The sequence below is a fragment of the Sphaerodactylus townsendi genome, linkage group LG01, assembly GCF_021028975.2.
Source record: "Sphaerodactylus townsendi isolate TG3544 linkage group LG01, MPM_Stown_v2.3, whole genome shotgun sequence".
In the NCBI taxonomy this organism is placed as follows: Eukaryota; Metazoa; Chordata; class Lepidosauria; order Squamata; family Sphaerodactylidae; genus Sphaerodactylus; species Sphaerodactylus townsendi.
The window spans coordinates 134,704,507-134,726,060 of record NC_059425.1 but is presented as its reverse complement, the minus strand read 5'-3'; positions in this window follow the sequence as shown (position 1 = coordinate 134,726,060).

The window sequence follows — 21,554 nt, the reverse complement described above, 5'->3', positions numbered from 1 at the left end:
GGCATCCCCATTTCAAGGGACAACAAAATGTGGATGTATCCCACATGATGGATGAATTTTCCAACACACACATAAGAACATAAGAACATAAGAACAAGCCAGCTGGATCAGACCAAAGTCCATCTAGTCCAGCTCTCTGCTACTCACAGTGGCCCACCAGGTGCCTTTGGGAGCTCACATGTAGGATGTGAACGCAATGGCCTTCTGCGGCTGTTGCTCCCGATCACCTGGTCTGTTAAGGCATTTGCAATCTCAGATCAAGGAGGATCAAGATTGGTAGCCATAAATCGACTTCTCCTCCATAAATCTGTCCAAGCCCCTTTTAAAGCTATCCAGGTTAGTGGCCATCACCACCTCCTGTGGCAGCATATTCCAAACACCAATCACACGTTGCGTGAAGAAGTGTTTCCTTTTATTAGTCCTAAATCTTCCCCCCAGCATTTTCAATGAACGCCCCCTGGTTCTAGTATTTCTCTCTGTCAACATTTTCTACCCCATGCATAATTTTATAGACTTCAATCATATCCCCCCTCAGCTGCCTCCTCTCCAAACTAAAGAGTCCCAAACGCTGCAGCCTCTCCTCATAGGGAAGGTGCTCCAGTCCCTCAATCATCCTTGTTGCCCTTCTCTGCACTTTTTCTATCTCCTCAATATCCTTTTTGAGATGCGGCTACCAGAACTGGACACAGTACTCCAAGTGCGGTCGCACCACTGCTTTATATAAGGGCATGACAATCTTTGCAGTTTTATTCTCAATTCCTTTCCTAATGATCCCCAGCATAGAGTTTGCCTTTTTCACAGCTGCCATGCATTGAGTTGACATTCCCATGGAACTATCCACTAAGACGCCCAAATCCCTTTCCTGGTCTGTGACTGATAGCACTGACCCCTGTAGCGTGTATGTGAAGTTTGGATTTTTTGCCCCTATGTGCATCACTTTACATTTTGCTACATTGAACTGCATTTGCCATTTCTGAGCCCACTCACCTAATTTATCAAGGTCCGCTTGGAGCTCTTCGCAATCCTTTGTGGTTCTCACCACCCTACACAGAGAGGGGGGGGGAGGGAGGAAGAGAGAGGGGGGGGGGAGATTCAACATGGGCCAAAAACAGCGGTGTGAAAACGGTATGAAAACAGTGTAAACCCTTTTACACTGTTTTAAACAATTTTACATTGTTCTCATACCGCTGTTTTTGACCCGTGCGGAATCGGCCAGAGAGAGAGAGAGAGAGAGATTTGAGCCCCTGTTGTGACATGCTGGTGTATCTTGCAGCAATTTGGAATCACTAATGTAGATGTTGTCCATTCCTTCACAAGGCGCATTCTTCCAAGACAGCAACATGACTGTCACAGAAGGCACTTGCTTCATTAGGGTCAGGGACATTCAGACAAGATGAATTTTTCCCTTAAGGATAACAACAGTGTGCTATTTGAAATTAGGGAAACAATATAAGGGAAAGAATGAAACCTGCTTTCCCCCACACAGACCTTCAGGCCCTGCAATCCTAATTACAACTGGTATTCCATGACTGATATTTGTGAAGGAAAAGTCTGGTGGAGACCTGAGTTTTCCAGAATTGGATCTGGTTTAGCTCCAAGAAAAGTATATTCAAACAGTACCAACCAACAGTGAGCTGATATTACGATATAAATATAAGGGAAGTTTAATCTACCAGAATTAAGAGGATGTACTGGTATGCTGTCAAATTAATGTTATCTTAAAAGGCTGCAAAAAAATCAGAAAAAATAATTTAATTTAGTTTAACAACAGACTATTTCATACCATGAAGAAGGAGGAGGAGGAGGAGGTGGAGGTGGATGGAGGAGGAGGAGGAGGAGGAGCAGCAGCAGCAGCAGCAGCAGCAGCAGCAGTTGGGATTTATACCCCACCTTTCTCTCCTATAAAAAGACTCAAAGTGGTTTACAAGTTCTTTTCCCTTTCTCTCCCCACAACAAACACCTTGTGGGGTAGGTGGGACTGCAGAGGTGGGATCCAGCAGGTTCTCACAGGTTCTCAAGAGTAGGTTACTAATTATTTGTGTGTGCCAAGAGGGGGTTACTAATTGGTGATTTTGCCATGTGATTTTTGCCTTAGTTACGCCCCTTCTCTCAGCAGTAACGCGCAGAACTTGAAGCAGTCTAACAGGAGGTGCACTGGCATGCGTGGCAGCCTGCGCCTCCGTGCATTCATTTCCTTGCCACAGCCCTGCCCAGGAATGCCACACCCCCGGAATGCCCCACCCAGCCCCATTGGCGCTACGCCACAGTTTGAATCCCACCACCACTGTTACTAAACCACTGGGAACCTGTTACTAAAATTTTTGGATCCCACCACTGTGGGGCTGAGAGAGTTCCAAAGAACTATGACTAGCTCAAGGTCACCCAGCAGGAATGTAGGAGTGTGGAAACACATTTGGTTCACCAAATAAGCATCCGCCACTCATGTAGAGGAGTGGGGAATCAAACCTTCAGCTTAGAATCCATCTGCTCTTAACCACTATACCACGTTGGCTCTCTTAAGCTTCCATTCATCTACTATAGGTAGGCGCAATCACCCAAATGGAGGTTCCTTATTTTTAAATTTTGCTTTGGTACTACTAGTAAATTTCTTCCACTTTCTTAAACAAATTATTTAATGAGATAATTTGATTTTATACAAAAGAACAAGAAGCAAGTAGGTAAATTGGAAGAGGACAGGATAATGGGGAGCATGCTGGCAGGGCTGCTGGGGCAGCAGACACCAAGGCTTGGAGTCTGGGGGCTGGGAGGGGCAGCTGGGGGAATGGGAAGGGTGCTGTTGAGGTCACTGGGGCTGCAGGCACCAAGATACTGCGGCCTTGCTGCCTGGCTAGATGTTTAGGGAGTTGAAGGAGGACAGCCAGGAGGAATGGGAAGGGTGCTGGAAGCTGCTGCCTGGACTGGCTTGCTCCTGGATCAGGTAGAGGCTGGCAGGGGAGTAGATGGAATGATGGGAGGATGAACTTTCAACCAGTGGGCATGCTTTGTGAGTCCTGGATGCTGATTGGTGGGGAGTTCATTGTTGCAACATTCCAAATTATGTATAAGGATAAGAACATAAGTGAAGCCTGCAGGATCAGGCCATTGGCCAACATACTGTTTTACACAGCAGCCAATCAGTCAGCTGGCTGTAGAGCAACAAACAGTGCATCAAGGTCAAGGACTTCCCTGATGTTGCCTCCCAGCACTGGTATTCAGTGTCTTCTGAACATGGAGGCTCCCTTTACTCACCATGGATAATAGCCATTGATGGCCTACCTTCCATGAATCTGCCTAAACCCCTTTCAGAACATAAAATCTATGTACTCTTATCAGTAGGACCAATATAATAAAAACATCCCCCATAATATTTATGCAAGCCAAAATATTTCCTGCCTGGATGATCTTCCTCCAAGATGCTTTCCTTCCGTCAGTCTTGTTTCAAACTAGTTTATCATGATTTCCAAAGTTGGGTGGGAACTGTAGTTTTATCAAAGGATGACTTACCAAAAAACTTGTGCAAAACTAAAGATCCCATATTTTAATGAAAGATCCTCAACAGTTAAACTGATTTCCTAACCAGCTTACAAATGTATAGCATAAGGGTTAGGGTTAGAGTGGCTGTACTAATTTTTACCTAATTTTCTCAATTAAAGTTACAATATAAAATTAAAAAGACTTATACAAAATGGTCGATTTGGGAACCCAAAAGCACAACTGTTACTGTTGTACGAGAAATTCGAATTGGCATAACCAACTTCAGCTTCTGAGCTGCCAAGCATGACCTTGGAGTCTTGGATTCCTCCCAGACTTGGAAATCTTTCCATTTTGGATATTCACATGGGCAGACACATGCAGCAGAGCTTTTCCATTTAAATCCATTGTATTCAACTTCAGGCCAGCTCTGGAAACATAGTTTGAATTGGGAGCCAATTTTATTTCTCTGAAAAATTTGAAAGATAACTTAAGGTTAAGGAAAGGGGTGAGGTTCAGGATTTTCCATTGTTCTGAGACAACATGACTTAAGTCAACTTTCCTGAGATGTGGACTATGCCACAAAATAAATATTTGCTGTGGAAACACCTGTAAAAAGAATGAAAAGAGAAATAGAAATTGATTTACAAGAAGAAAATAAGTTACAGAATCGTCTTGCCAGGACTGCAAACTGTGTGCAACAATAGCTGTGAGAGCAATTGTCTTAAAACTGTGGAGTCTAGAAAATTGAGCCACTAGTAAATTTGGTCTTCTGCTTGCTCGGGGCAAGTTCATTCACAGACAAACTGATATTTTGAGAGTACAAGTTGAATGGCTCCTTACTGTGTGTGGCACATGTCAAAGTGATAGAGTAAAACCACATTTCTTGAGTCACTGTAGAGCTACAGAAAATTGTTTGCATATTTGTATCATACGTGCAGATTATCTTGCAGGTTAACATGCAGGTTAAAAAGGGAGAAGGGGGTGCAGGATGGATGCAGGATGGATGCATGCTGAAGCCATCACACCACTACTTTTACCATGTGCTAAATGCTTGGGACGGCACTGTGCTGTTCTTGAGTTCCCTGTTTTAAAGCCTTTACAATCCCTTCCAGCTCAGGATCTAAGGACTGTTACTCTCTGTCACAGAACACATAATAACTGGAGAGAAAATCAGAGACACTGAAAATAGAAGTAGCCTCAGCCTGTCCTGCTGCTGGAGAATCGTAATGTCATCTATACGGAGGAACTATCTGGACATATATAATTGCGTGTGATTAGGAATCTACATAGTATAACTAGAACAGGTCCATGTATATCTACACTCTAAATCTACTATACCACACAGTATATAACCTCTGCTTCCTGTTTCTCAACCAGTTTTTAATCCATAGGAGGACTTACCTTCTTATTCCTTGAGGCGAGGGGAGGAGGGGAGGGAAGGAGGGGTGACATGCAAGGGAGGGGGAAAGGGGAGGGGAGGGGGCCCAACATCTGGACCTTGCCCACCCACCCTAGCGGAGGGAGGGAGAGGGGAGGGAGGGGTGGCATGCAAGAGAAGGGGAGGGAGCGAAGGGTGGCATGCAAGGGAGGGAAGCGGAGGGGGCCCGGCATCTGGACATGGCCCACCCACCCTTGTAGAGGGAGGGGGAGGGAAGGGTGGCATGCAAGGAAGGGGAGTGAGTGAGGGGTGGCATGCAAGGGAGGGGAGGGAGAGGTCCCCATAGAATAGCATGCTCCCCATAGAGTAGATGTATGTCCATATGAACATAGGACAACTCCTTGTATAGAACTCACAGTCACAAAACTGGCCTCAGAAACTCCATGTGGAGGAAGTCCTCAGCCTCTTTCTCTGTTGTAAAGCTTCAGGGTGGGATTTTAACACTGGCTGCAGTAAAATGGCTAGAAGAGCAGAACTCTTAAGTACTTCCCCAAATAATGATCCTATAGTCATCAACTGAAAGCAACGGCTCCCTGTATTCACAAAGCACTATCACATGCCCTGCAAGGCTTAAAGAAATGTAAGCACAAACTGTATTAAAATCAGAACTGTGGTTTATGAAAGGGGAATCATAACAACCATCAAGGTGAGAGAAGTGATCTGGAGTGATACCAAATACCATGAAGGTACCTCGGTCGAATCCCCACTTGAGATTTGCACGCAGAGCCAAACCTGTTCGTTGTGAAACTGTGTCCTCTTCATCTGAGATTCTTGCTCCCCACCGCAGCGAGCACACAGCAGACACACCCAGTTGCAGAACTCTTAGCAATCCCCACTACCAGGCTAGCTCGCTTCGCCAGTCTCCCCTGATTGGCTGGCGTGCCTTGATGGGGCGGGACCTCTTCTCACTGCGGAAACGTACATTGTAAGGGTATGATAAAAAGAACCAGCGTGTAAAAGTTTAACGTTTAACTGTGCAAACAGTTAATCATTACCTGTGTAAACCATGAACGATTTGAAGTTACACGTTTGACTGTTTAATGTTTGCATCCCCTTCTGCTGGCCGATCGCAAAAGCGGAAATGAAACCAAGGAAAGGCTGCGTGTGCATCGCAGTGCTGATTGGTTGCCCAAATTCTGCGTCACACTCCAGGGCGGGAAACGAGTCAGGGTTTCAACCCTCAACCCTCCCCTCGGATCAGCTCTGAACTGTGTTAATGGGGTCTTTGCCACTAGCAACCAGTTCCTGCCGGAACGCAGATTAACGGGGAGAATGAGCACCAGAAACAGAATCTGCCACGCAAGCAGTGGGGAGGTCGTCCCTCAAACCTGGTTAGTTTGTGTTCTGAAACCTGGCTAAGACAGTAGTGGGGATTCAACCCTGGACAGCTGAAAGAGGGGAGAGGGGAATGGATGCAAGTTAAAAGAGAGTAGAGAGTAGTACCCTGGAGTTTAGCAGTGACCCCTGCACCAATGAAGGTGCTCTAGGTACTGGGCAGATAGTAAATGCAATATGGGGCAAGCTAGGCCAACACATGACATTCACTAAGGGCGTTCTGTGGAGCTTGGAGAACATGGATGATCTTGAAGCAGGGGAAAATTCTGTCTCCAGTTATACAGCAAACAAGCAGGGACTTGGAAACAAAAGAAGATAGGGTAGCTCTTTTATGTAAAATATAGTATCACAGTCATATAAGACAGTTCTTGGGTTCTGGAATCAATTTAATCTAGACAAAAATAGTGTTGTCAGTATTGCCCAGTGCAAGTTTATATTAAGGTGATGGACAAGTTTAAAATCTGATTTTAGTATTTCAATTTTATTGAATTTTTGTATGAAATTGTTGTGTATACAGTTTATTGGAAATCACCCTGAGCATGACAGGAAAGAGACTGTATACAAATTTAATAAAAACAAACAAACAAACAAATAAATTCCCTGCCTACATTCCTAGTCCTCAGTCTAGGGACAGATCCCTTGAATACCCAGGAATGAACAAGTTACAATTTTTTAAATTAAAACTTATAAGCCAGGTAGAAAACAACCATCAGGCCAGATAAGTGACAATATGCCCCAGAAGAAGGCCAGTGCTAAGGTAGTAAAAATGCTGATGAAAGGGTCTGACTGCTTTGATGTGCTAGCTGTGCTGAAATGTACCCTGAATACCATTTGTATAAATGGTTTCACTGCTGATCTGGTCTTGCAATCCCTGGCTGTTTAAGTTACATCAAATATGCCTCAATATAGCAAATGATAATGCACTTTCTCATTTAGTGCATACAATAAATCAAATGGTGTGTGTGTACATGCTTAATTTTAGGTGCTGCACGCTGTCATTGCAAATTAATAAGCTTGTCAAAAGAAAAGTCTTTACATTCTTCTTTAAAATCTGTGTGCATGTTACCATTCTGTAAATCTGCCAACCAAGGAACCATTTTCATAATTCAGTAAAGCTATGTTTTGATGACAAAGTTAATTGCAATTAAGTCAAAATATGCATAAATCTGGCCTGTTGCTGGGCTCAAATGCACACCTCAAAATTACTGTTCCTTCTTGCACAAAGAATCAGTCAAATGCTAATTCCACTTGCCTAATATATGTGCATTCAGGTGTGAGAGTTTATTGCATCCAGTTCCCCCCCACACACACACACACACACACTAACCAGGACACAACCTGGATGCAACTCTCAGTTAGGATCCCAGTTACTGAGAGCAGGGTGTGATAGGGGTGGGGGTGGGAAGGTCGGATTAGCTCTAGTTAACCTACATGCATCATAGGTAGCCAGAGTTACAGTTCCATGCTGCTTAGCAGAGCTTCAAGTCCCCTGAAATCACTGGCCTTAGAAAGGGAGAGACCTGCCCAAGATGGTGCTGTGCAAAAAAAGAGGGTGAAAGAAAAGGCTGTGCACACTTTTAAATTACATATGTTTTAACTTAAATGCAATTATGACTGCTGCCTCTATGAGACCCAGCACTTGAATTACAATATATCACTACATCACTCTGTTCAAAGCAGTAGACTGTCCCAGGCATACAGTGGGAAAATGTGAAGACGCAAAGCATTCTATGAAATGACAACTGGTATCGGCTTCTCAAAAATTCTCAGAATTCTTCTTCAGGAATTTTGGTGTCTAGTATTTTTCAGATGGTGCCAAATATTAGCTGAACATTTTAAATCTGACAGCAGATTACATGTCCACCAAACCAGAAAGGAGAAATCATGCCTAATTTGCTTCCAGTCAGAGGCGTAGCAAGGGGGGAAAGCGCCTGGTGCACTGGTGCGTCCCCTGCCCCTGCCCCCGCCCCAGAATGCCCCTGCCATGCCCCCGCCACATCCCCACAGGGGCGCGCGCCCAGTGCATCACCCCCCCCTGCCTCTGCTTCCACTCTCTACTTGGCTCCCCTTCCAGTCAAAACAGGAGATCAGCAGTGTCAGAGAATAATTCTGAAAAGGATTGTATTGCTCTTCATAAATATTGTGCCCTCCTCCAAACGGAGCTGTGCAGTGTTACAGTGGAGTTCACCGATTCATGGAAGCTACTCAGGTTACTGATGTACACAGGTGCCCTGACCTGGATGGCCCAGATTAGCCTGATCTCATCAAGCCTCCAAAGTGAAGCAGAGACAACCTGGTTAGTACTTGGATGGGAGGCCATTAAGGAACTCCAGAGCTGCTACACAGAGGCAGGCAACAACAAGCCCCTTTGGTTGATCTCATGCCTTGGAAACCCTATAGAGTCACTTGTAAACCATACAGGGGCAGCACTTTCCACCACCATCAAGTAGACTGACCACTAGCCCTAGGCCTTTGCTGCAGCCATTTCCAAGTGCATCTTTGTGCTAATGTGAGGAGTACAGAGCCATGTCAGCCAAACCCACTATGGGATACAGTCTTGTGGCACTCTAAAGTGTCTTTTCCACTTTCCACTCCTAAACAATTCATTGCACTAGCAAGTCGCCCCATGCAAGGGCTTTTCCTGAAGTGCTAGAGTCACAGTAGCATATCTGCAACACCAGAGTCCAGGGCAAGTTTAGCAATACAGCAGCAGCAGAATGTAGGATCAAGCTGTCAGTACTGCTTCACGCATCACTTTTTAAAAATATACATGGAAGATGAATTGTGTATCTTGAAACAAAAAATGTGTACACGGCAAACATGTCTGCCATCCAGAGATGCTCATTAAATTGCTGAGACAGGCTGCCTCTCTCCACTGAGTGTAAAACCCAAACCTGGGTTTGATGGCATTTAATATGTGAGCTGAGACGTAATAACTTGTTCTTAATTATGAGATAGTGCGCCAAATCTTGCAGATATGGTTATTTCCTTGAGATAATGTTCTAAATGTGCTAAGAGAGATTCTGAACATGCAGACCAGGTGTTCAAAGCCAGATTGAGGTGCATGTGCATAATTTTTTTTAATGTTAATTGGTTGTTCTCAATTAAAACTTATGTTGATTGTTGTGAAATATATTACCAGACCCCCAACCAAGCATCTTTGTTTGGTGAATGTCTGTTCTTTGAATCTAACAATTATCTTGACCACATCCCACAAAACTGGATGTGGTTGTTGTCTCCTATCTGGATTGAAAATCCTCTTTTGTTCCTGGGTTCGCTGATGTTATGACCTAGGAGAAAATGGATTTTTCCAAATAGTCACTGAGAAGGATTGTAAATGACAAGCCAGTCTGAAGGAAACTTGGCCATGCCTTGTACATCACCAACATCGCGTCTTTTAAAAAATGTAATGGCACCCAGGTTAAGGTACTAACCAATAAGCTAGTTCTTTGATTACTTCATTGAATTAATAGATACTCTTATTACACAATGGGAATAAAAGTCAAAACAGTGATCATGCCTCAGATTGCTGCAGGCAGACACACCAGTGCAATCTACGGTATTTAGAACCAATTGTTGGAGTGCCTTTTAATGAAGTAAAATCCATTAGAAAGTATTTAAGGAGTGTGAGAGTGCCTATAAAAGGTGGGGGGTGTCAACATTTCTCTGAGCAATTACTAGAGGTAGATATTTTTGCAATCAAATTACTTCAAGAAACAATAGAGAATGAAGGAGCAGCGTTGCTGTGAGCAGAAAAGGCCTGAAAGAAACCTGTTGAGAGATGTGTTAGCGGTTTAAGGGAAAATGTGGTAAATAAACATGTTTCCAACTTTTAGGGGATATGAATCTAGGCCTCTCATTTAGCACCAACTTTACACCTATCATTTAACACTAGGAATTTAACCTTAATATATATGAGTAGCAGAAATGTCCAGGAATGAATATGAAACAAGACCAGATGTCCTAGCAAAATGTTTCATCCGCAACCACTGTTAAATTTAGAATGCTCATTTTAATTGTTAGTACTACTTTTTGGAGCACTGATATGCTGGTGTAGCACAATGACTAAAAAGTTAAGTGGGAAACTGGGAAGCCCCAAGTTTAGGGTTCAGGGCCACTTCTGTTTCTCATCCCTACTTGGAGCAGGGGCTATAGTGATGTCATTGTCAGGGGAAACTCAGAAATTATCTCAATCCTTCCTATGAATCACTGGAAACTCTTTGGTTTTGCCACAGTCTCTTGAGATTACTAGAGAGGGATGATCTCTCTGCTCAACTTCCACTGCAAGTCACACAGTTGTCCCAACAGCTGCCCCCTATGTCACCACTGCCCCAGTCTCCTGCTGGTTCCCAGGCTCTGTCTGCCAACACTTCTCTGTATTTAGTACAAAGTTGATGTAGGTTATCTAAAACACTTTTGACACCTAATGCAACATTGAAAATGTTATTATGAGAGTTTCAGATGAACATTTTATCCACTTTTAATCTCTACTGGCATTTTAGAAGTTATGGGCAGCCCCATCCACAGTGTGCCTGGGGAGGGTGCCATCACTGCACCATGCCGCTGCCATGTCCAGAGGGCTCTATGGTGGCACGGGGAGGCAGAAGATAGAAAAACATTCCCAGCACTAGAAAGCCCTCCATAGGGCTACATCAACTTACTTCCAAGGGAAACCCAGAACTTAAGTTAGAACCCCAGACTGCAACTGAGTTCCCTGCTAAAGTAGGGAGGAACTTGACTAATCATAGCTCAAGTTTGCCAATGGTGCTCCCCAGCAAATAGGTAAGATGAACTGCCCATTTACATGCATTTTCTGTGTGGCTCCCATCTTGTGGAACGTCCTTTTGGAAGAAGTCAGAAAAGCTCCACCGCTTTTGTCATTCTGCAAATTACGTAAAACAGAATGGTTCGAGAGGACATTTTTATGAAGATAATAGAGCTATATATGATGATGGAATGGTTCAGAAGGAGGCTTTTATAAAAGGAATAAACTGTGGACTATATCACGGTATGTTATGTATTAAATGTTTGCTGTATGGTAGCAGCAAGCCTTTACTGGCATAGACAATAATACAACAACAGTAAAGAACTGATTTAAAAAAAAACATAAATATACAATACAGGAAATAAATGTTAAGTGAAAGAAATCTACTGGCATTTAGTAGTTTCCAGGAGAAAATCTGCCACTATCGTACAGAGAGAAGGATCAGGATTGTCCAGCAAGTAGTGTAATCTAAATAAATCGGGGAGATCGGGTAAATGTAAAGATTCACATACTTGGATCTGACTTCCTGAAATCTGAAATAGTGTAATAATTGGTGGGCCAGAGATTCAACTGAGCCAATATTACACGGGTACAAATGTTTGCTGTATGTATTATTCTGCACTTACTGCATTGTTTTCAACTTTCACAAAATGTTCTGCATTGACATATGTCTAACGATTTTGCTCTGTTTCAAACTGCTGTGATCCTTATCTTTTTCTGAATTGCTGTAACCCTAATCTTTTTGTTTATGAGATGTCTAATCTGATTGATTGCATTGACTTACACTGCGTAATCCATTTTGAATCTCAGTTTTAAAAAAGGTGGAATATAAATAAAGCAAATAAAATGCATAGGATCACGCTGCAAGCAGAATTCTTTTCTAAGTGAACATGCATCGGACCAAGCGATAGAAGCCTGACCCCTGAGTTTCCCAAAAAGTAAGGGATCCTTTCACAGCAATTTCCTATCTTCAAAGCAAACACCACAACCATCCCCTGTAAATAAGATTCCTATGGGGTAGTGTATATTAGTAAAAGAAGATTTATCATCATGGCCTCTGTATAATCCCATGTGGGACTGTGCTTGCACACAGGGATGGAGCAAGGGGGAAAAGCACCCGATGCACTGGTGCACCCTCTGCCCACAGATTCTTGGTGTCAGGTGACAGAGAGTTTCACCAGAAAAGGCCCTGGCTCTGGTTGAGGCCAACCAGATGTCCTTTGGGTCAGGAACAACCAGCAGCTTACCACTGGATGATTGAGGGGTCCTTTGAGGGTAGTACGGGGAGGTGCAGTTCCAAAGATATGAGAACCCCAGATCACTCAAGTCCTTTAAAGGTTAATACCAACACTTTGAACGTGATCTGAAACCTGCCCAGTAACCAGGGCAGCTGTCGGAGTACTGGTGTGATATGCTCCCTCACTGGCGTCCTGGTGAGGAGCCTCGCCTCTGTGTTCTGAACCAATCTTAATTTTGGGGTCATTATTAAAGGTGGGCCCACATAGATTGAATTACAGTAATCTAGCCTGGAGGTGACCATCATATGGATCACTGTGGCAAGATCCAATCGGGCCGGTAGGGGACCAATTGTTTGGCTTGTTTGTTCATCTACAATGGTGTATCTAAGGGAGAAGAGGGGACAAATGACCCAGGTGCCATTTGCCTGGGTCATGTGGGGGGTGCATTTTGACCACCCTGGCCCACCCCCTTGCCCATCTGTGCCCAGCCCCCAGCCAAACTCCCCCTGATGTCCGTACCACATATCCCCCCCCCCGCATCTCCCTGCAAAAAAATCAACAAGTTTCATGGCCCTTCCTTGCCCTGCTCGCGGCCCTGTCTGGTGAAACAAGGTGAGTATGCGTGAAGGTGGGCCAGGGGGCCAGGCTTGGTGCCTCAGTGGGAGTTCTGCTGGCACAACTTGGAGCACCATATGGAAAGTTACAACCCAGGCACCTCCCAGATCTGGAGGCAGAGAGTATGCTACTCCCATCAGGTCACGTGATTCTGGGTGGGAACAGCAGCTAGCCCAGGCTTGTGGCTGGGAGAGGGGAGCATTAACCTAAGCTCTTAAAATGCTAAAATGCTTTGCTTCAGGCTTGCACAAGTGCAGTCCTATGTGTGCCTGTATAGAGGACCACTAGACGAACTAACAGTTATGGCAAACAATGCTGTTTTTTCTGTTCACCTACTGCTGGACTTAAATCCTTATTATTTGACTCATGTTCTTTCAAAAATAATTTCCCTAGCAACAGTAGTTTTGCAGAACTACTGTGGGACACTGTCCAGTTCTCTCATTGTTTGCTTTGTTCTGTGTCTGCTGCAATTCTTTCCTTAAGCACTATCTCTCTCTCTCCCTCTGCTTTACTCCAACAAGATTTTACCCCCCCCCCCCGCTCCGGCCCAACTGTTTAAATCAGGACTCTTCAGTCCTGTTAACTACTCATTCTCTTCTAGCCAATTGCATAGAGAATTCACCCTTAGAAAATTTATGACAGGATTCACACCTTTTTACCTCAAATCCTTCCCTTTTTACATAGAGAATTTAAACTTGAAAGATTTGTGACAGATTTCACACCAACAACTAGTGCTGACAAATGATTTATGGGGTCCAGCTCCTTTTTGCATGACTATGGATGAGGGCCTGAGTATAAATAATACTCACTCCCACTCATAGTGTACAGGATTCCTCTGCATAACTGCAATGTATCTAAGAGAAGCACCCATCATTCAAAACCTACTGTTCAGCGTGATTTTCTATTCCTCCATCCCCTGAAAAGGAGACTACTCCGAATTGTCAAGTGGCATTCCTTCTTTGTCAGGGCAACCCAAACACACATGTCTACTTCTTGCAACTTAACTGTACCTTTCGCTGTCATTCTGACAGAACAGTAAATCCTGGAGAGAGTTTGCAGACATACTTAAATCATAGAAATATTGTCAAAGCTTGCTGCATGCACATTGGGAGTTATATATTTTCCCTAAGAACTGTCACTCTTCATAATACTTATGGAAGGAAAGTTTACACAACAAAAACTAGCCTTGGTGCTCTAGACCATGTGGGGGAAAAAACATGATATGGAGTACCTTCAGGTATGGACCAAAAAGAAAGAAAAAACCTTTGTTGTGTTAAGAAAAAGGCATACTCTCAGCCATTCTCTGTTAATGATATTTTGCTCGTTCCTTAAAAAAGAGACAAACATAGTAGCCTGTTTTTGATAGAAGGAGCATGAAAATATTAAGGAGTCTTAAGGAAAAAAGATTGGTTTATAATAATACATTGGTTGAAAAATTATGTTAGGGCAGTGGTGGCAAACCTATGGCACTCCAGATGTTCATGGACCACAATTCCCATTTTGATGGGAATTGTAGTCCATGAACATCTGGAATGCCATAGGTTCGCCACCATGGTGTTAGGGTGTAGCAGACAGCATAGGCAGTAGTACCTGTAAATCAACTTCGCTCCAGTGTTCTTTTATGCAGAATTCTGCCCAGATAATACCAATTGCTCGTAACACGCCATCTGAAGCAATTAACACAGTCAGTAAATCCAAAATTGTGATTTCAAATTGTGAAGCTGTATATCATACCAATATTGAGAAGAGATTTTCAAAACATCATGAAATTTTAAGGAATTTGTTGGATGAGTCAACAATTCATTGCCCCTTGGAATGGGAAAGCCCTTCATAGCCTTGTTTCCCCATTATTTCTGGAAAGAACACTACAACTTGATGAGACATCTATCAGGCACAAAGAATCCCTAAAGCATCATCATTATCCACTGTCTCAGCTGCCTGGTCTGACAAAAAATATTTAAAATAACAATGGTGAAAAAAATTGAAGTTTTTCTATTGGGACTAATGGTAGATGACATCTGAAATCAATACAGACTGCTTTTCGTGTATTTGTCTGCTGCTGCAAGGACATGAAATGGAGAGATGAAAAAATCCCAACAAATGAAGACTGCATACAGAATATTCAGAAATAGCAAAATTAACAACTTTATTAAGGGACAGTAATACAGAGAAGTTTGCAGAAAACTGGAAACCTTTTAAGGACTATCTATTGAAAAATATGGTAGAAGAGAAATAATTGCAGGATTTAAGATTTAAAAGAAAGCAGCAGATTGAAATAGAATATTAAAAATTATACAGTGTGTAACTGATAAATTGTTTCATTTCAAATAAATGTATGAACCTAGAAAGGAATAGAGTTCAATAGTGAGGTAGTGGGAAGTCATTATTTGGTGTTATGGCATGTAGTTTAGTTGGTTATTATAGGTTGGGTCTAGTTACTGTATGAATTATGCTTCAATTTTTTCATGTGTATTTTCTTCTATTTCATATTTTTGTTCTGTATTAATGTAATAGTAGAGTGAGTGTGTATATTTTTGTACATTGATAAAATTAAAAAATTACATTAATGCAATTCCTCAAAAAGTTTATTCTTACATCAATTTCTCTCTTCTGTGTATACTCAAATACTGAAAGCTATTCTGGGCAGTTCATTTAGAGATGTTATACAAAGAGGCAAAATGAGGAAAACAGGAAGGAATGATATTTTATGTTCTCCCAACAGTCTCTTCCAATGGCTTGTTATACAGCTTTTTTTAAAAAAATTACCAACTAAAAGATTACCAAAAAAAGAAAAGAAAAGGAAGGACTAAGTAATCATAATAGTCACATAAAAATCATAGACATATTTCAGTCAAAAAACCCCTACATTTTGGTAGTAAGTGCAAAGTGGAACTGTATTTGTAATCATAACTAATATTTCAATATCAATGACCTTTTATGGCATTAAAAATTAACAACCAATTAAACAGTTGTAAGAAAATTATAATGTGAAGTTTATGAACAATAACGATACCAGGATTAAAATTAATATACTAAAAAAAGCTAGTAATTATAATATATCCACTTGCTGACTGATAAATCCTAGTCAGCCTGTTCCTTATAAGTTCTTTTGTTCTGTGCAGCAACTAAAAAGGTAGTGACTGAGGCGGTGATTTCCACATTCTGATCTGCTAAAGGAACTGGGTAAGTTCTCTTTAGGTTCAGTTTGTGATGGTATTTGTTAGGGGTCTAATCAGCTAAAGACAAGGTATATTGGTCTAATCATGTACTTAGTTTGAAAAAACGTTCCACTAGGTACCATTAACTTAATTTTGAATGATTATGTTAATGACAATATGATACCAAGAGGATTACATAAACACCCCAATCACCCTTGGAACCGTCTTTTCTCTTCTGCTGATCTGACAATTGGTTCCTGAATGTAGTGGAAGCATCTTAGTCTGGTGTCTCAGCTGTGACCATTCCATCCTGAGTGACTCTGCTAAGAGTTTAGCCTCTTGATAAGCCTAGATTTCTTGTTGTATTTCTCCCAGTTTTGCTAACATACACAAATTCCCTCACCATGTTAAAGTATGTGTTATTTGTTTAGAAAAATGTATTTGCTGACTCTCCAGAGACTGGCTTGACATACCTCACAGCTGCAATACAATAAAACCAGAAAGCTATTACAAGTCACCAAAAATATAGCATGTCAGAAAAAAACAAAACAAAAATATCATCCCCACCTATAACTTCAATTCAATTCAATAAGCCTTTATTGGCATACAGAACATACAATATAAATACAGTTAAAATTACTAGATAAAACTTCACACCTATAACTTGTTCTGCTTCCTCTCCTCCATTAGCATAAAATTCTTGGGATTGCACCCCCATTTATTACCTAATAGTGTTTCCCTGGAATTTCTCACTGCTCAGAAAAGTGGGAAGGAAGTGCAGTAACAGCATTCTGAATAGTAAGATAAACCCATGTGTGGCTGTATACAATGGTGATTTACCCAAGTTAAACTATTGCTTTCCAGGGTCTCTGACAGATGTCTTGTTTAACCCTGGCCCTTTTTGCACATGCAGAATAATGCACTTTCAATCCACTTTCAATCCACTTTGCAGCTGGATTTTACTGTTCAGAACAGCAAAATCCACTTGCAAACAATTGTGAAAGTGGATTGAATGTGCATTATTCTGCATGTGCGGAAGGGGCCCGAGATTCTTGAAGTCTTTCACCTGGTGTCCTTTTCTCAGAACTCAGTCTGTAATTTCACATGTGTTCGCACTCACTGATCTATGGGATGATTATGAGGCCTTTTACCTCAAATATATGTCAGCAGGTATTTTTAAATGCACTGTTTAGAGCAGGGGTCGGGAACCCGCGGCTCGCGAGCCGCATGCTGCTCTTCCGCAGCTGTTCTGCGGCTCCGTGAGCCGAGCCACCGGGCCCATCTTCACCCGCCCTGCAAGCAGCAGGGCGGGCGCATCCCTCGCCCATGGCCGGCCAGGCCACGCTGCGGGCCCAGCCTCCTGCCCACCCTGCAAACAGCAGGGCGGGCGCATCTTTCGCCCGCAGCCAGCCAGGCCGTGCCGCGGGCTTTGCCTCCTGCCCGCCCCGCTGGTTGCGAGCCGGGCGCTCTTCCGGCGGCTGGCCAGGCTGAGCCGCCGGGCCCATCTTTGCCTGCCCTGCAGGCGCGGGGGGGGCGTGAGCGAGCAAGTGGGCAGGGGAGCGGAGGGGGGGCGTGCGAGTGGGTGGGGGGTGAGTGGGGGAGGGTGAGCCAAATGGCTCTTTGAGGGGAAAAGGTCCCCGACCCCTGGTTTAGAATAAGATGTCAAGGGGAAACATCTGCCTCCTGCAGCCATCTCCTGTGTATTAATTGCAAGTAATTTGTTGGCTGGTGGTGTGGATTATACAAGAGATCCCTGCTAGATCAGACCCATTGTTCCTCTAATCCAGGGGTCCCTAACATGGCACCTATGAGCACCATGGTGCCTGCCAACATTTTTTCTAGAGCATACCAAGTATTTTTTGGAAGAAGGCAGGGCTTGATAGGGCTTTTTCACAGCAGGGCTTCTAACTGACTTTTGGCTATATAGATAAAAAAAAACAACTGTTGCCTTGGGTGCAGCTGTCACCACAGTACCTGGAGCTACACTGTGTGAAGCTGTGACAATCATTTTGTGGCTGGTTCCACCTCCTGGGACAGCCATTTTGTGGAAGCCATTTTGTTGCTGTATACATCATGCCATGCCAGTCTTCCAAAATATGCCCACAGGCTCAAAAAGGTTGGGAATCCTTGCTCTAATCCATCAATTTGTTTCATACAGGAGCCAACTGGTTTCTCCAAGGGGCCAACAAACAAGGCATTCCACTGATACTGCCTCCTGGCACTGTCGTCAAAGGAGTCTTGTGAGAAATTGGGGTCAGGAAAGGTCCTGATTTTGTTCATTGTTTTAAAGACAAAACAGCATATATTGTCGAAGGCTTTCACGGCCGGAATCACTTGGGTGCTGTGTGGTTTCCGGGCTGTATGGCCGTGTTCTAGCAGCATTCTCTCCTGACATTTCGCCTGCATCTGTTGCTGGCATCTTCAGAGGATCCTCTGAAGATGCCAGCCACAGATGCAGGCGAAACGTCAGGAGAGAATGCTGCTAGAACACGGCCATACAGCCCGGAAACCACACAGCACCCAAAACAGCATATACATTGCAAGCATCTATTTAATTGCCATGGTTTCTTTCAAGCACTCTTGGACATTCCATCTAGGTCTGTTAGTTGAGACTCCATTGGCATATATTTAAAATTAGCAGGGCACCCGTGCTTCGCTACGCATACTTCATCACAGGCTCTCTATGAATTTCGGGGTGACATTCAACATACTTCTTTACAGCCTGTTTGTGAACTTTGGGGTGACATGCAGCATATTTCCTCACAGCCTGTCTGTGGACTGATGGGTTTGTTTTCGTATATTTTGCAGCAGCTTCCTGTAGTTGTGTTTTTATAATGCAATGTGTAAAGCGCTTTCTGTGTTTAATTCCGCTTTTCCCTGTATCGGTTTCAGCAGAAGGGATAGGTTCGCATGCGTTGTGGAGGGCAGTGTTAGAGTGCATTTGGCGCACCTTGTTGAAGGACATGAAGCTGGTAGTGGTTAACTGTCACCCTTAGAATGTTCGTGCAGCATGTCTGTGGACTGAGCTCTTGGTTTGCCCTTAGAATGTTCGTGCAGATGGCCAGAGATGAGCTGTGAAAACAGTAAATAGGCAATAAATTTAGTGGAAGTGACTATTTTGGGAAATCCTTTCTTAGTGAACACCTGGAGTATGTAAGGAACAAATGTGCCAAATTTCATGTATGTGGCTTCAGTGGTTTTTGAGTTCTGTTGAGGAATTAGTGGTATTTCACATTTATAGATACAGATTAGGATTGTTTTTGTCTGACATGCATCATCTTATTCATGTTGAACTTCATTTGCCAACTGGTTTCCCACTCACCCAGTTCTGACAGATCCCACTGTAACTTGTCATAATCCAGCTCAGTTTTCACTATCCTAAATAATTTGTTATCTGATACAAACTTGGCTGCTACATTGCTCAACCTCAATTCCAAACCATTCATGAACAAATTAAATAACACTGGTCCCAATATCAAGCCTTGTGGGACCATCACTGCTCATTTCCCTACTCTCTACTTCCTGCCATTTAACCAACTTTTAATTCATGAGAAACCAGTACTCTTTTCTCATGATTGCTAAGCTTATTCAGGAGTCCTTGCTGAGATACCTTGTCAAAAGCCTTTTGGAAATCCAAATTTATATCTCCACATGCTTGTTGACTTGTTCAAAAAACTCCATGGGGTTGGTGAGGCAGGACTTTTGAAAAGCCACATTAATTTCCCTCAAACTCCATTCCTCTCTGCACTTAATAATTCTCTTCACTAACAGCAGTTTCTATTAATTTAGTTGGGACAGATTTTAGGCTAGCTAGCCTGTAATTAGTTGTCTCCATTTTGGACTTTTAAAAAAAATTGGAATGATATTTGCTATTTTCCAGACATCTGGCACAGAGGCTGATTTTGGCAACAAGTTACATATACTTATTAGTAGGTCAACACTTTCATGTTTGAATTTTTTAAGAATCCTCAGGTTTAGGTCATCTGGACCTGCAGACATAAGTTTTTAGGTTGCCCAGTAATCCTAGAACTTATCTCTCATCACCTCAATTTCACACTTCCCAAAATAGTAGCTCTGGTGCCCCACATTTTTGACAGTGAAAAAGGATACAAATAATTAATTCAATTTCATTACCATCTCCCCATCTTCCTTCAGTGATCCTTTTACCTCTTTGTCTTCCAAATAGCCTTTCTAGCTATTTTTCTGTTCCTGATATATTTGAAGAACTACTTATTGTTTGTCTTATGCCGGCATTTTAGAAAGAACTGTTTTGGCTTTTTTTTTGATCACATAGCACAGACCAAATAAGCGTTGCCAAGGAAAGCAGTCCTTTTGCCCCCTTCCCCCGCCCCCACTAGCTCTTACTTCTGTTTTTGCCACAGCTTGCACCCATCATTTTTTTTCCACCTGTGATTTGTGCCACCTGCCATTTCGTGAAGGTTTCCCTTGGAAGTTTCCTCTGCTTTCAGCTCATCTGCCCACAATTTCACTGTATAAAGTACACGAATAAAGCTAGTGTCATGCCCCCACAGAGCCTTTGGTTATTTCCCCTTTAAGATTTAGTTTCCCCAGAGTCAGTATGGTTTTGCCTTATTGTTAAGTCTTCCTTGGGAGGGTGTTTTAGTTAGTCCCTGTCCCTTTAAGACTTTTCCCAGTAGGCAATTTCCTCTCCTTACTCAGCATCCCCTGTTTTTAGTTAGTCAGTCAGTCTCATTGAGGTGCAAAGGGAAGCTGTGGTCCCTTAATATTCGTGATGTTCATGTGCTCATATGGTGATCCAAAGAGGAGTCCATATGTCCATATGGTGGTCTAAAGAGTGCAAGCCAAATTTATCAGCAGCTAGAGTGAAGACCAAGACCAACAGAGCCGTGAGGAAGCAAGAGACTGTGAACCATCTGAAAGCAGCCAGAAAAGAACACAGTTTGAAGCTCCTATCCTCATGAAGACAAGCAAGTAACCCCATTAGAGCCAGGGAGGAGTTAGAGTCTTGTCTCTCTGTGAATAAAGCCATTATTTGAACTGTTAAGATTGGCTTGTCTCTCGACCTTTCTGTCCCAGCCGAGAACAGGGCACCTCCGATAGAGTTACTTGGGGGGCAGAACAGCTAGTTTGGACTCGTGATCCAGGGTTCATGTAATAGCATTGTAATTGCTATTCCAGTTCAGTTGGTTCAACAACTTTTATCTCATGTGCCAGGTCTTGAGTTCTGCTTAGAACCAAGTCCACAGCTGCTGCACCTGTAGTTAGAACATAAGAACAAGCCAGCTGGATCAGACCAGAGTCCATCTAGTCCAGCTCTCTGCTACTCGCAGTGGCCCACCAGGTGCCTTTGGGAGCTCACATGCAGGATGTGAAAGCAATGGCCTTCTGCGGCTGTTGCTCCCAAGCATCTGGACTGTTAAGGCATTTGCAATCTCAGATCAAAGAGGATCAAGATTGGTAGCCATAAATCGACTTCTCCTCCATAAATCTGTCCAAGCCCCTGTTAAAGTTGATTTTGTGATGATCTATTCCAGCTTGTTTCTATGGCA